Source organism: Astyanax mexicanus, chromosome 11 (genome assembly GCF_023375975.1).
Source record: "Astyanax mexicanus isolate ESR-SI-001 chromosome 11, AstMex3_surface, whole genome shotgun sequence".
NCBI classification, from domain to species: domain Eukaryota; kingdom Metazoa; phylum Chordata; class Actinopteri; order Characiformes; family Acestrorhamphidae; genus Astyanax; species Astyanax mexicanus.
Window position 1 is genome coordinate 7,737,353 of NC_064418.1, and position 11,452 is coordinate 7,748,804.

An 11,452-nucleotide genomic window follows, 5' to 3' on the forward strand; every position below is an offset into this window, starting at 1 on the left:
AATAAATAACATCTTGGGTGTATACTGTCAGGAGTCAAACAACAATCAAAGGAAATAGAAGAAACGCTGCATTTAATTTTTTTTTTTTTTTTTGCAATTCACATACTGGTTCTACTTTTCTGTTTCGGGGTTGTAGTTGAGGTCCACACTTATCTTTCCGAGCCAACACTGCCTCGATCGAGCCGTCCACTGGGGCACTAGAGAACCAGCTGGACCAAATTTCCTTTACCCAGTTTCATCAGTGCCCCATGCAGCAGAACTGAGAGGGAAAAGCTCTAAAGTGCTCCCTCACTTACTGTGAGTGGACAAAAGAACAGGATGCCTACAGAGAGCAGAATTTACGCCTTTTCTGAAGTAAAACTTTAAATTAGTGTTAAAATGAGTACAGCTGGATCAGGATTTGCAGACGCTGTCTGAACTGCTGTTGGTCAAAAGCTTCACATCTTGATGCTCTTTGTCGCTCTCTTGGTATCTCTCTATTTCTGTCTGTCTCTGTCTCTCCTTTGCTTTCTCTCTCTCTTTCTTTAATATCTCTCAGTCTCTCTCAGTACTCATTATCTCTCTAAGTACTCACTATTTCTTTAAGTATCTCTCTCCATCTTAGTATCTCACAGTAATCTCTCTCACGGGGCTCCGAGTGGTCCGGCAGGCTAAGCGCTGCCACTATGATCAGGAGATTGCCTGTTACCTGTTCTGGTTCGAATCCTGTTTATGTAGCTTGCCATCGTCTACCGGAGCCCTAAGAGAGCACAATTGGCCTTGCTCTCTCTGGGTGGGTAGATGGCGCTCTCTTCTCTCATCACTCCAAAGGGTGATGTTGATCAGCACAAGGCGCCTGTGAGCTCATGTATCAGAACTTTCCTCCAGGCAAACTGTGATGTTACTCGGCAATGCTGAAACAAAAAAATAATATTATTTTTTCTCGCTCTCAGTACTCAGTATTTCTAACCCGTCTCTCTCCATGTAGTATCACTCATTCTCTTCCTCAGTATCTCTCTATCTCTCTCTTAGTATCTCTCAGTATTGGTATCTCTCTCTTAGTACTCAGTATCTCTCTCATGTTCAGTACTTAATATCTATCTCTCTTTTAGTTACTTTGTTTTAGTATCTCTCTCACTTTCAGTACTTAATATTTTGAATAAATTTAGCCAGACACAACTATCTGGATATGTAGGAAATTATTATTATAGGAAATTAGACACAAAGGGTTCATACTGTAGTTTGGCAATTATTCTGATGGGCATGTATTAAACTACTGCAAGATCTTTTTATGTTTGTATGCATGTTGCCAAGAGAACATTGGGAGTTTTTTATTTTTTCATTTTGCATTTCGGACACTGTTCACTGCACTCAACTTTTAAATGTCAGAAAAACTTGCCTGTCAGTTAATAATGAGCACATTTCCCCAAAGACATTCATTGGCATTTAATGCCTGTAGATAGGAGACACAGACAACAATGTCACGCCATCTACATCTACAGCTTACATTTCTGACTTCTGACACGCACGCTTACATTATTAATATACCCTTGGGATGTCCCAGAAAATTAACGTCAGTGTAACCAGTGTTTGCATTAAAAATGTGCAAGGTGACAGCATCAGATTTCCTCCTGTACCTCCCTCCTCACATGGATAAGGTTGAGCGTGCATGTGGCTCTAAAGCCATAAAAAAGCCAATATCTGAAAACAGATTTACTGTACTCTCGCAGAGCATGACTCTTCAGAGGCTCGCGCACGGTGCCAGGTGTACTATATGTTTGTGAAAGGACGGATATAATTACGTTTTAAATGAGCTTCGAGGCTTCTTCTTCCTTTCAAGCTCCGACAAATGATTTATTTGGGTAGCGGTAACCTCAGAGAAGAAATAGGGTAAAATTGGATTTTCCTTTTCGTTTTCTATCCTCCCTCGAGTAGACAGTGATTAGGTCCCTGTTTGGGCTCTCATTTCCCCCTGGGCTCGGTGCATTTCAAAAGGTTTTGTATTGGGAACGGAACCGGGTTCGCAGACCTGCGGTATCAGAGTAGCTGCAGATGATAAGTCTGTCACCACCTTTCTACAATGCAAGATTGGTTTAAGGAATCATGATGGAGACGTGTGATTATGTCTCCCACAAGGCCCGGATGCTCTTTTTAGAACTTCATGTCAAGGACACTGAAAATAAGCAAGATTCAACAGCTTACTGAGGATTAAAATTGAGGATTGATTTCTTCTGTACGCATTCTATTTAGAATTCATTACAGTTTAAAGGTCCTTTAAAATATGCCTGCAAAGAGTATTAAACCCAGTAACATTACTTTATTCTGAGTTTATATTTCTGGCAGATGTTAATTAGGGTCTGAAGTGCTTGGAAATGTATTTGTTAGGATTCATCATCATCTTCTTCTTCTGTTATAAAACTGATAGCAGAGACTAAATCACGAGGCCTAGACATCAAACTGTTAGTAGTCCCTCCCACTACTTAGTAGTCCCTCCCAGATTCTCTGGGATTTTGCTATTTATAGGTTTATGTTTGAGTAAAATGGACATTGTTTGTTTATTCTATAAACTACAGACAACATTTATCCCAAATTCCAAATATAAATATTGTCATTTAGAGCATTTATTTGCAGAAAATGAGAAACAGCTGAAATAACAAAAAAAGAAGCAGAGCTTTCAAACCTCAAATAATGCAAAGAAAACCTGTTCATGTTCATAAAGTTTTAAGAGTTCAGAAATCAATATTTGGTAAAATAACCCTGGTTTTTAATCACAGTTTTCATGAATCTTGGCATCATGTTCTCCTCCACCAGTCTTACACCCTGCTTTTGGATAACTTTATGCCTTTACTCCTGGTGCAAAAAATCAATCAGTTCAGCTTGGTTTGATGGCTTGTGATCATCCACCTCCCTTTTGATTACATTCCAGAGGTTTTCAACAAAACTCATCATTTTAAGTGGTCTCTTTTTTTCCAGAGCTGTATGTGTTTAGCGCATGGTGTGATAGGACACAAGAACCAACACAATCAGAAAATTAATTAGCGTCAGTACATAAAAATAAACTTGCAAGCAACGGAATGAGTAAATACTCATGCATAATAACTATGACAAACACTGCTTATTTAAATTTCCGTCAGCAGACATCAGACTCGCTCTGTATCTGCCAGGTTATCTACAGTATCTACAAAACTGATGAGTGAAATTGAAAGTCTTAGCGCTTAGCATCTCAAAGAGATGGATGATCACAAGCCATCAAACCAAGCTGAACTGCTTGAATTTTTGCACCAGGAGTAAAGCAGCATAAAGTTATCCAAAAGCAGTGTGTAAGACTGGTGGAGGAGAACATGATGCCAAGATGCATTAAAATTGTGATTAATTGTGTTTTCTTTGCATTATTTGAGGTCTGAAAGCTCTGCATCTTTTTTGTTATTTCAGCCATTTCTCATTTTCTGTAAATAAATGCTCTAAATGACAATATTTCTATTTGGATTTTGGGAGAAATGTTATAGAATAAAACAACAATGTTCATTTTACCTAAGCATATATCTATAAATAGCAAAATCCCAGAGAAACTGGGAGGGACTACTATCAGTTTCATGTCATCAAAGCACAGCATTTCCTTCAAACAATTTCAGTAAAACTCGACCAGTTTGACATGAAACCACCCAACCTAGCAACAGCGTAAACCACTTCACTGCAAAAAAATAAATCTTTTTAAGGCAATAGATCTTATTTCCTTCTCTGATAAGACTTTTTGTCTTACTAAGCATTGCAAGTTTTAGATTATTTCACTTATTTTTGAAATAATTATCTCATTCAGTCTCATTTTACATAATTTGAACTCAAAAACAAGCACAAAAAGTCATTAATCAAGTTATTCTAATTCTTGTTTCCACATTTTTTTCCACTTTTTTAAAGAAATCTTGCCAAGAATAATTAGCTTACCCCATTGGCAGAGTTTTTTGCTTAATATAAGCATATATGTCTAAATTTACATATATTTTGTCTAGTTTTCACCAATGGATGTTTTTGCAGTGTTGATGCTGTTAATTATATATATTATTATTAAACTAAATAAAGAATAATACAGCTGTAGTGTGCGTATTAATGAATCACCCCAAAGAACACTTTACAAAGCCTTAAAAATGTGAAATATTTCATAATATTATACTGCTGTTCCCACAGAACCTATAGAATCATGGATGTTAGTCACACTCTTAACCTAATACAATATTTACCTCCCAGTCTTTATTAAAGACACTGCACACACTGCAGACATTCATAGACATATTGACATATTGACATATTGACGTCTGCAGACGAGCTAAGATGGTGAGAAAAGCCCTTTTTGTGTATCCGGCATTACTAAGCAGAATTTAAAATCCAGTCTCTTTTCAGCCCCATAAATCTTTAAATCCCATTGTTTAAAGCAGCTTTGCCTTTGGCACACTGTACATAACAGAGCGCAAAACCAATTAACATTATTACTGCACTTTAAAAGTGTCTGTTTTACTGCAGAATTCATAATGTGCTTACAGTGAGATGGCAGAGCTATTTGTTTTAAAGAGGCAACTAAAAGAATCTCAAATGAAATCTTAAAGACGAATAAGAAAATAGCATAATACGTGAAAATGGACGATAGTAGACATGAAAAAAAGAAGACATGGAGGAGTAATTTAGGCTTGAGGAAGACTAAACACATGTGAGAGAAGAGATGATTTACTATTCAAATTGTTGTCAGTTTTGCATGTTGTCTTTCCAGGTGTTGAGCCAAATTCTGCGTTCCTGCCAGATTTCGACTCCCTGTAACTGCAGGTGCGTTACAGATTGTAACAGATTGCTCTTGCATTTGTTTTAATTTGTTAATCTAAAAAGGGTTAATCTACAGTTACAGTAGATACAGCATTTGAAATCATCATTAACTTTTGCAACTTGCATACTGCCTGGCCAAAAAAAAAAGTCACAACCAGGATTTAAGTAAGTAAATGATGTGGGGTTGATGCTGCAGTTGGTCTGCAGGTTTAGGTTCAGCAACAGTATGCGTTGTAAGAATGAGGTCAGCTGACTACCTGAATATACTGAATATAGACCAGATTTTTTTCTTCTCTGGTGGCACGAACATATTCCAAGATGACAATGTCAGGATTCATGGGGCTGGAATTGTGAAAGAGTTCAGGGTTCAGGGAGCATGAGATCATCATTTTCACACATGGATTGAGAGAGAGTTCACCACAGAGTCCAGATCTTAACCTCATTGAGAATCTTTGGGATGTGCTGGATGGAGAAGAGCTGCTTTGTGCAGTGGTTGGTCAGACTCTACCATCATCAATGCTGCTGCAAGATCTTGGTGAAAAATTAATGCAACACTGGATTAAAATAAATCTTTTGACATTGCAGAAGCTTATTGAGACAACGCCACAGCGAATGCGTTCTGCAATCAAAGCTAAAGGTGGTCCAACCAAATGTTTTTTTTTTTTTCCAAGCAGTGTAGATAAATGTAAAAAGGAGATTTTCCTGCTTCCTGTTTCCCTGCTGTTCAGACATTTCATTGCATAGTTCCTCGCTTAGCTCTTTATCTTTCACACTTTATTTAATTTTCAGATGTTTAAAGGCAAGATCACTATAATGCCTTTTTATAATACCTTTTACAATACTTCTTGGTACTTTATACAATAGAGCTCCAGAGACTGGAATCTCCCAAATATGTTTGACCAAGTTGTGTGTGTCACTCAGTGAACGCAACCCTGTTACACATATTGTAAGACTAATAATAAGTAGAGTCAAAATTTACTTTATATACTTATATAACCATGTTTGTCCTTGATCTTGTATACATATCTAAATTTTACAGTTAGCATCTGTTCCTGGGGTAAACCACAAATTAGCCTAGATTTGCAACCCTGTTACTCGCCACCCTGTTACTGTAAGTTACCAAATATATTGCATAATCTAATTTAAAAAACTGTTTTGATACCTGAGCTTGACGAATCAAACTTTTTGATAGTCTATTACCTGTATTAAATAAATATATGACTAAAAATGTTCAAATTGAAGATCAAGTGACCACCCCTGAAATGTACCAAAATCCTGGAATGTCCCACAGTCTTTTCACTGCATTCTACACTGCTGTAGACCAAGTGCTACGATAAAAAGCTCCTACACATTCTAGCTAACTCTGATCAGTAGATCGCAAATCTAGAAAACACTGTCATCTCCAAAAACAGTAAGATTGGATGAAGGAATCATAGGACCTCAGACTGCAAGAAGGGTTTCAGAAAAGAAGAATATCAGACAGGTATTAAAGAGCAATATTATTACTAGCTTAATGAACAATCATAAGCATTTTGATCTGTCTGCTATATTTAAAATAAAATGGAGATAAATGATGATAAAATCACTAGTGTTGTGGATTAAATCCCTGCCGCTGTGCTCACTGTCTTTGAGGAGTTTGGAGTGTTCCCCCTGTATCTGCACAAGTTTTCTCTGGAGATTCATTGAACACACTGAATTGGCTATACTTAATTGCCCCCCTAGGGGGCATTCCTTCCTGGTTCCTAGTGATTGCAGGTAGGCTCCAGACTCACCAAGACCCTGGCCAGGTTTCTTATCCTTGTGTCTGCACAGGTTTACTCCAGGGACTCTGGTTCCAGCCCATCTCCCGAAAACCACACAGATTTCAGCCTTGTGCCCAGTGATTTCCACCGTGACCTTGACAAGGAAAAAGAGGAAAAGAGGGGGAATGAACTGATAGTCACTGAATAAAATGATCTAAAATGTAAAAAAAATGAGACCACTTAAAAATTATAAGTTTCTATGATTTTACCAAATTGAAAACCTCTGGAATATAATCAAGAGGAAGATGGATGATCACAAGCCATCAAACCAAACTGAACTGCTTGAATTTTTGCACAAGGAGTAAAGCAGCATAAAGTAATCCAAGAGCAGTGTGTAAGACTGGTGGAGGAGAACATGAGTGTCTTATTACACCTTTAGGATCTTGACATATCAGACAGTCGCACAGTCACTGTCTGTGCTTTAATAGCCCTGACAGAGCTTTAGCTTTAAATACCTGGCAGTGGTTTATCATCCCTACACTTAGGTAAAAAGGCACCAGTAGGTTTGTCGGATGTTGTCCCTTAGGGTATTTTATTATTATTATTATGGTTGCCTCTCATCACTGGGGTCTTGGATTCAAGTTCCTATCTGTGTGGAGTTTCAGGTAAATTAGATACTCTAAAATTACTCAGAAAATATTAATACTCTAAATTGGTTTGTATATGTATGTATAGGTATGTGTACTGCATATGACTGTATGTATAAAATGTATGTATGACTGTGTGTAGACCTGAGTAAATGCTGTAGCGCCCAATTCAGTCCTCCAGGTGGACGGTTGTTTCCGGTTGAGAGTACTCTGTGCGCTATTGGCTGCCGCTTCTCACTGGTGTGTGGATGAGTGCAGAGTATGAATGGTTATGTGTAAATTGTGTAAATTGTAAAATGTCCTTTCTGGTTCCTAGAAAGGCGCTATATAAGTGAAACTTCATTTATTCATTTAAAAATTACTTCAAAGGAACACAATTTAGTTAGTAATGAATAAATTATGTCTTTTACTGCCTCTTTAAAATTATGTAATTTAAAAACCAATCAACTGGAAAGAACATATTGTTCCAACAGCAATAGTCTTGATGTTCCAGCACAAAATGTCTATGTACTATATATATATGGGTAGATTGCAGGAGAATAAAGAGAAATTACCCATATATGTACTTAGCATAGTCTTGGGTGACACACGAGAGACACACGAGAAAACTGGCCATAAATGATTTAATTCTGGTTCATAAGCGACAAAACAAGTATTCAATACAGATCCACAAACTTAGGAATCGCCTAGTTCAAGAAAACAACATGAATTTTCAAATAGGATTCAAGGATTCAATGAGATTTTATTGTCATTCGCATCACATGTGGTACATGAGGTGAAACGAAATTGTGATCTCACGATCCAGTTTACGCCCAGGAGCAATTAAGTTAAAATAGATAAATATAGATAACATAAAATAAAATAAAATAAAAATAAGAGATAGAGATAGAAGCTTGTGTTCTACTCTGCTTTAGGAAAATGTACACAGACGTTTAACAGTGTTAGTGTGTAAATTAAGTAAATTAAACGTCCAAGAAAGATGACTGGACTTTTTTTATTCTGTTTTAATTGAACTTTAATTGGTTCAGCAGTCTGTATCATATCGCAACAGTATCATATTGAAATATGTATACATCACTAGGGAAAAGACTCCTGCTCTTGTGATATAGCTGTATAGATCCTGATTATTATGGATCCAGCAGCCTGGCTCTGTTGAAATATTCAGAAAGTTACTGCTTGTTCCGTGCGCTCCACCTCATCTCCTCCATGATCTGGAACTGCTTTAATGTAATTACCTCGCTGGCTGTCCTGATACCACCCGAGATGACACAAAATGTTCCAACTATCTCTCAGAGTGACTTAAAGCACAAGATACCCGAGGCTTGGGCTACCAAACTGTTTTATAAAGATGAAAAGTTTAGGTGAAAAGGTATGGAACACTTTATTACATTTATATAAACCTGTAACGATATCAGACATATAATTACAGACTGTAGTCCTGTACCTGTTTTACTGGATACTTTATTATTATCCTCCACCACAGAGCAGCTATTATTATTATTATTATTATTATTATTATTATTATTATTATTATTATTATTATTATTATTATTATTATTTGGGTGGTGGGTCTTTATTATTCTCAGCACTGCAGTGATTAGCCCTGATTAGCATGGTGGTGGTGTACGAGGTGTTAGTGGGTGTTGTGCTGGTGCACTGCAGCGCACAAAACCAGCTTTTACATAAAACATTAAACAGAGTAAAGATTAAAGTAACATTGCTGTTCTCTTAATTTACAGACACCATAACAACCACACAACCACCAAGCAACCGCTTAGCAACACCTTAGCAACCCCCACAGACACCATAACAACAGCTTAGCAACCACCTATCAACGGCTAAGCACAGAGTTGGAAAGTAACGAATTATATTTACTCACATTACTGTAATTGAGTAGATTTTATGAGTAATTTGTAATTTATATAAGTAGTTTTTAAAAAAGGTAATTTTACTTTTACTGTGTGAATCAGCTGTGCTCTGGGGAACCGGGGTTCTGTCGAGTTATGCTACCCATTCATATGTGCTTCTTTACAGCACTGCGCATGCGACAACTAACTGTTTTTTTGTATGTTTTTAATGATATTTAAGTTTTTATTGGGAACATTAAACAATCTGCTTAAATGTAAAGAAAACATGTAAATATCAGTTAAAGAAAAGAAAAAGTACAAAAAATTATAATGAACTGTAAAACTATAAAAAAAATATGGTTTATAGTCACATATAAAAGGATCATAGAAACCTATGCCACTTGTTCTTGAAAATGTTTTATGTCACAATACTGCCTGAAAGGTCCAAATTATTATTTGGAATAATAGTTTATTAAAAACAATTTAATTTATGATTTGTACTTATTTACATCAAATAAATAAAAGTAACTATGTAACTTTTACTCAAAGTACATTTTAAATTGAGTACTTTTTTACTTTTACTCAAGTAGATTTTTAGATGGGTACTTTTACCTTTACTTGAGTAGAATTTTAGCAAAGTAAAGGTACTTTTACTTAATTACAATTTTTCAGAACTTTTTTTCACCTCTGGCTAAGCAACACCTTAGCAACCACCTAGCAACACCTTTGCTACTGCCTAGCAACCACTTAGCAACACCATAGAAACCACCACAGAGAACAGTGGGAACAATTTTAGCTCAGGTTTTAGTTTAGGTTTATGTCTGTGTGAAACCAAACCAAACAAAAAGAGAAAACGCTTCAAGTGAACAAACTCCTCAAATGATTCGGACCAGAGAAACGAACTACAGGTGTGAAACCCCCCTCAGTTTGGTCATGGTTGATACATGGTCTAAAACGTTTGAGAACCACTGTTTAGCACTGCTGTACTGTGTCAGTGAAGTGCTCTAAACGATAGTTCTCTCAAACTTTAGTATTATACTCGAGTAGTCAATCCCACTCCAGTTGGGAAAACCACAGCTAAGAATAACACGCTGACGAGCATGAAGATGAGCAGCGCTGTATGTTTACCTCATTAAAAGAAAATCCACTTAATATCAACCATTTTTCCTCCAGTGTGTGACCTTTAAATGGGAAGTAGTTAAAATAATGGAAAGTAATCAGTAAATATTACGGAGAGCGGCTAGTTCTGCTGTGCTGTAACCCTACTGGGAGTCACTGATTACAGAGGCAATGATGCGATCAGACATTTCAAAGAGAATAGTTTTTAAAAGTATCCCTCCCCATCATGGCGAGGCGTTCACTGCGCTCACAATGCGAGTGGATGTGTGACAGGCTGAAGGGAGTCTTGCCCTTTCTCTCACTCCAGGCAATAGGATAAACCAGCGGGGAAGATGATGGGCCAAGGCACAGTCTAACATATCTACTCTGATCAGCTGCACTTCAAAGACTCAGACACAAACTCCTGCTGATGTCATTTTCACATTCGGGGACCAGTTCTTAATCCCTGTAGCCTTTCTGTCAAGTGTTAAAAGGTGAAAAAGTAATGTGCAGTATACAAGCCTGCAATGATGTACACACTACACTACATCAGGGAATTGTGTATCATGTCTGGTCCTTAAGGGCTTGATTATCATGCTACAGTATACACACTTGCATTCAATGCATATTACACTGTCTGGCCAAAAAAATAACAAAGGTCACACACTGTAATATTTGGTTGGACCACCTTTAGCTTTGATTGCATTTTGCATCCTCTGTGGCATTGTCTTAATAAGCTTCTGCAATGTCTGCAAGATTTATTATAATCCATTGTTGCATTAATTTAATTTTTTACCAAGATTTTGCAGCAGCTCTGATGATGGTAGAGTCTGACCACTGCACAAAGCAGCTCTTCTCCATCCAGCACATCCCAAAGATTCTCAATGAGGTTAAGGTCTGGACTCTGTGCTGAACTCTCATTGTACAACATTGTACAATGTATTGTTGTAATGCACCATAACACATATTTGGTATAATTTGGTATAATGCATTATAATATGCAGCTATGATTTCTCAAGTTAAGCGTTTATAAATGCACGTAACATGTTATAAAGCCTTATATACAGTCATTACTGACTTTAAGTGAAATTAGTTTTCTAATTCTTTTAAAAGTGAAGTAAATTATTAAATTAAATTATTATGCCTTACTGTAATGTCTTATAGAGCATTTTGAGTGCTCTTACTGGCTTAGTTATGAGTGAAGTGTGTTTTAAACGTGATGTAAATGTCATTATGCTTTACTGTAGGTATTAGAAAAGACATTTGAAAACACACTTCACTTAAAGCCAACTTAAAGTTTTTATAAGCATTATAAGCCCTTTTTTATAAA